Source organism: Neomonachus schauinslandi, chromosome 1 (genome assembly GCF_002201575.2).
Source record: "Neomonachus schauinslandi chromosome 1, ASM220157v2, whole genome shotgun sequence".
In the NCBI taxonomy this organism is placed as follows: Eukaryota; Metazoa; Chordata; class Mammalia; order Carnivora; family Phocidae; genus Neomonachus; species Neomonachus schauinslandi.
Window position 1 is genome coordinate 144,031,261 of NC_058403.1, and position 5,204 is coordinate 144,036,464.

Below are 5,204 nucleotides of genomic sequence, written 5' to 3' on the forward strand. Positions count from 1 at the left end.
CATAAGGATGTAAGGAATAATTACTTTTGAATGTTTGGTGGAACTCTCCAATGAAACCATCTGGACCTGGAATTTTCTTTGTCTTTCTTTTTTCTTTTATTTTTAAGTAATCTCTACACCCAACATGGGGCTCAAACTCACAACCTGGAGATCAAGAGTTGCATGCTCTACCAACTGAGCCAGCCAGGCACTCCTTGAAGTAATAACTTTTTAAAAAAGAGAGATTTATTTATTCGATAGAGCACGTGTGTGCATGTGTGCGTGAGTGGGGGAAGGGGGAGAGGGAGAGAGAGACTCTTCCCGCAGACTTCCCCTGAGTTCAGAGCCTGATGGGGCTTGTCCCCGACCCATGAGATCATGACCTGAGCCAAAACCAAAAGTCAGACACTTAACCAAGTGAGCCACCCAGGCGCCCCTGGAATAATAACTTAAAAAAAATGTAACGTTTATTACTATGAGCCAAACACTATTGGAGGCACTGTCCGTGTATATTATCCCATTCATGTCTCACAGTTGCCCTGAGGGTCAGTTCTGTTGTTGCTCCTCTTTACAGGTGAGGAAATGGAAGCTCAGAGAGGTTGGGTAACTTGCCCAAGGACACATATCTACAGTGGATGGCACTGGGAGCCAAACTCTGGTGGCTTGGTTCCAGAGTCCTGCCCCTTGGCCACACTGCCAGGTAGCAGAGACAAAGGTTTCAGGGTCCCACCCAGAGCCAAGGACCAGATTTCTTGTTGGCCCTCAGTAATGAGCATACGCTGCTCTCCATCCACTGGGTTTCAGCCACTCTGTTCCACTCAACCCTCCTTAGTCCCTGCCATGGCCCTTCAGCCTCACAACTTTTGCCTTCTGTCTTGTGGTCCTTTGGCTTCTGCTTCCTCTCCTTGTCAACTGCTAACCCCTCCCAGTGCCTCCAAGTCAGACTCCTCAACAGAGAGGATCTGATGGGCTTCTGTTGGGCAAAGCTCACATGTCAGGCCGCTCCAAATGCTGCTGGCTGACCCCTTGATGGGCTGCTCCTGGCTCATGGGCCATCCTGGTCCAAGTGGATGTGGCCAAGAACTTAACGGACACCTGATGTTCCCCAGAAGGGCCTGAAAGTCTGGCTGGTTCTCAGAGCCTAAAAACTTCTAAAACTTCAACTCAAAAAGGATTTAAAAGGATTAGAAGAGTGTCACGGACATGGATGCTTTTGCCTTCCTGTCTGAGGTTGGGCTGCCTTAACAAAATACCATAGACTGGGGGCCTTAAACAGCATACATGGCTTTTCTCACAGTCTTGGAGGCTGGGAAGTCCATGATAAAGGTACTAGCCAATTGTTTCTGGTGAGAGCTCCTTTCCTGGCTTGCAGATAGCAGCCTTCTTGCTGTGTTTTCACATGGCAGAGAAGGAAGGAAAGAACTCTCTGGTGTCTCTTATAAGGGCACAAAAGGTCATGGGCACTAATCCCTCATGACCTCATCCAACCCTAATTACCTCCCTAAGACCCCATCTCCAATAGCAAAACACTGGAGGTTAGAGCTTCAATGTATGAATTTGTGGGGGATGCAAGCATTCAGTGCATAACACTGCCTAATATTCCTTCCCCTTTCTGGGACCTACACCCTGATTTCCTTTTGGGACTCACCCCTCCCCCACTCAGTTCCTGTGGTCCTGGAGAACTACCCCCACACAGCTACACGGGTAGGTAGAAATTGCCCTGTCCAATAAAAATATCTACTCCCTGGATATAATGATTGTTTAAAAGATAGAGCCATGACCCATATTTGGACCAATCAGAGGGCCTGCCGTAGACTGAATTATGCCCCCCCAAATTCATATGTTGAAACCCTAGCCCCCAGTATGACTGTATTTGGGCATGGGGCCTTATGGGAGATCATTAAGGTTAAATGAGATCATAAGGGTGGGGCCCCAATCCCATAGTACTGGTGTCCTTATAAGAAGAGGAAGAGACCCCAGATCTCCCCCCCAGCCCAACTCTCTCTCTCTCTCACCCCCTATCCCCGTGCACAGAGGGGTGAGGACACGTGAGGACTCAGTGAGAGGGTAACTGTCTACAATTCAGGAAGAGAGGCCTCACCGGAAATCAGCCCTGATGGCCCCTCGATCTTGGACTTCCAACCTCCAGAACCATAAGAACGTAAGTCCTGGGCGCCTGGGTGGCTCAGTTGGTTAAGCGACTGCCTTCGGCTCAGGTCATGATCCTGGAGTCCCAGGATCGAGTCCCACATCAGGCTCCCTGCTCGGCGGGGAGTCTGCTTCTCCCTCTCCCCCTCCCCCTGCTTGTGTTCCCTCTCTCGCTATGTCTCTCTCTGTCAAATAAATAAATAAAATCTTTAAAAAAAAAAAAAAAAAAGAACGTAAGTCCTGACCATGCCTGATTTGAGCACCTGGATCTGCCTGAACTAGGTCTCATGTCTACATACCACAGTTACACAAGCCAATGAATTCTTTCTGCTTGAGTTTCGTTTCTGTCACTTGCAACCAAAAGCACCGCGACTGATACAGAGTCAACTCTCATTTTATTATATTCTTTCATTATATCTGACCAGAGATGATATCATAATTACACTGGTGTAAATGAGTTGTAGTCAGACAGTGACAGTCTAATTGAAGCCTTGGAACCTACACTCCCTCGGGGCAGGTGAACAGAGAAGAACTTGGAAATTCTTGAATTCTCACCGGCTACTTGGAGACCGTGCATCTGGTTGGCTTTCTCCTAGAGTGTGAAATCTTTAAGGGGGGTTATGGAGTCCTTTGCCTAAGCCCTTGCTCCTCCAAGGGGCAGCCCTTCCACCAAGAGCATCATCCAGTGTAGAAATCTCCGTTTGCATGGCAGCAGGTCAGATCTATGGAGCCTTTGCTTGACACCAGGCCAGCACATGGCCCTTGTACGGCCAAGCATCTTGCTCAAGCTCTTAATTGATCATGATGCAGTGATTAACTTAAGAGTGGCTGCCAGCAGGGATTATTTCCTGTCTGGGCTGGATGGCCACATCGGCCAATAGCAGTCAGAGAAACCCAGCAAATTCTCAACTCCAGTGGCCTCAGGAAATGACAGTGGTTCTCAAACTTCAGCATGCATCTGAATCATGTGGGAGGTGGGGGGGGGGGTAACAACTTGTCAAAACACAGATTGCTGAGCCTCACCCCCAGAGTTTCTGATTCAGCAGTTCTGGGAGGGGCCTGAGAATTTATATTTCTCACAAGTTCCCAGGGGAAGCTGGTGCTGCTGGTCCAGGGACGATACATTGAAAATCACTGAATTAGAAGATTGCTGGAGAATTGGATGAAGGCCCTTCAGAGGAGAAATTATCCAGTGCTTGGTGTTTGGGTTTCCCTGAAACCTTCACTCCAACAAAGACCCACCTCTATCATCTCCATTGTGGGTTCTGAAGCCTTGAAAAAGGAAGGGAGTGAAAAATGTAAATTTACAGACGAAACGATATGTAATACCAACTTCATGCCAGTGGGCATAGAGCTGGGACTGTTACAGAATGGTTGTGTGTCTGTCACAGCCGCTCCTAGGTACACTTACCTTTGTTTCATGGAGAAAGAAGTAGAGGTAGCAGGGGCGCCTGGGTGGCTCATCGTTAAGCGGCTGCCTTCGGCTCAGGTCATGGTCCCAGGGTCCTGGGATCGAGCCCCGCATCGGGCTCCCTGCTCGGCGGGAAGCCTGCTTCTCCCTCTCCCACCCACCCCTGCTTGTGTTCACTCTCTCGCTGTGTCTCTCTCCGTCAAATAAATAAAATCTTAAAAAAGAAAAAAAAAAAAGTAGAGGTAGCAGGCAGTGTTATCTAAAGAGAAGACAGATAATGGAGTTAATTTTTTTTTTTTTTTTTTGGTCATGAAAATTACCAAATGTATACAAAAGTAGGGAAAATAGCATAATGAATCCCCAAATGCCTCAAACTTGGCAATGACAGGTTCTCCAAGTTGAGTGTTCATCAGAATCGCCTGGGAAACTTGTCAAAATAGAGATTGGGTGAGTATCTCCACATTCTAGAATTATCAAGACTTTGCCACATTGATGACAGTCTTCTAATTGTACAGCACCGGCATCCTATAATCTCTGAGAGGCAGATTTTTTGGGTCATTCACAAATGAAGTTAGAAGTTCAGCCACAAGGACACTCTGCTCAAAGGGAACACTGATAACATATCTCACCGTGGTAGCCCCGACTGGGCCTGTCTTCATTCAGAAAATAACCCGGAGGGGCTCGGGTCATGATCTCAGGCTTCTGAGAGCGAGCCGTGTGTTGGGCTCTGCACTCAGTGTGGAGTCTGCTTGTCCCTCTCCCTCTGTTCCTTCCCCTGTTTTCTCTTTCTCAAATAAGGAAAATAATTAACTAACTAAACTAACTAACCCAGAAGGGAAGCAACACAGTATGTCACTTGGATAACTGTTTCACAGCTTCTAATGAAAGTAAAGGTAGGCTCACCCTGTGACCCAGTAAATCCACTCATAGGTATTTACCCCAGAAAAGGAGAGCTTAAGTCCACCAAAACAAACAAAACTTCCCAGAATGTTCACCGCAGCTTTATTAGGTACAACAGGAAGATCTCAAACGCGGAGCTGAGTGAAAGAAGCCGGACACAAACGAGAATATTCAGTACTATTTCAAGTATAGCAAGTCCAAAAACGGGCAAAACGAATCTATAATGACAGAAAGCAGAATATTGTGGTGGCCTCAGGCTTTGGGGTCAGGGGGTGCTATGAAGGAAGGTAGATTGGGAAGAAGCACGAGGGATCTTTTGGGAGTATTGGCACGTTCTATTAGTTGAGTTGGTGGTGGTTACACAGGTGTGCACATAAAGGAAAATTAATGGAGCTGAACCCGGAGGGTCTGGGCATTTCGGTGCGTGTAAGTTACACTTCAGGCAAGTCCTCTTCCCTCTCATCCGCAGCCACGCCCACACCAAACCCCGGGAGGCCCAGACCCAGCTGCTGCCCCGGCCTTGCTCGCTTCGGAAGGGCCCGGCCCACCGTCCGTGTGCCGGCTCCCTCCAGGCCAGCTTCCACGCCTCGGCGAGCGCAGGGAGGCCGCGCCCTCCCGGGAAAGCGCCGGGCAGCCCCTCCCCGGCCGGGTCCCGCCCGGGCTGGACCGGGGTCTCCGGCGCGGGTCCCGGACGCGTGCGCCCCGCCCCCGGCAGCCCGCGACCGCCCGCCCCGGCCCGCCCCGCCCCGGCCCCGCCCCCGGCCCG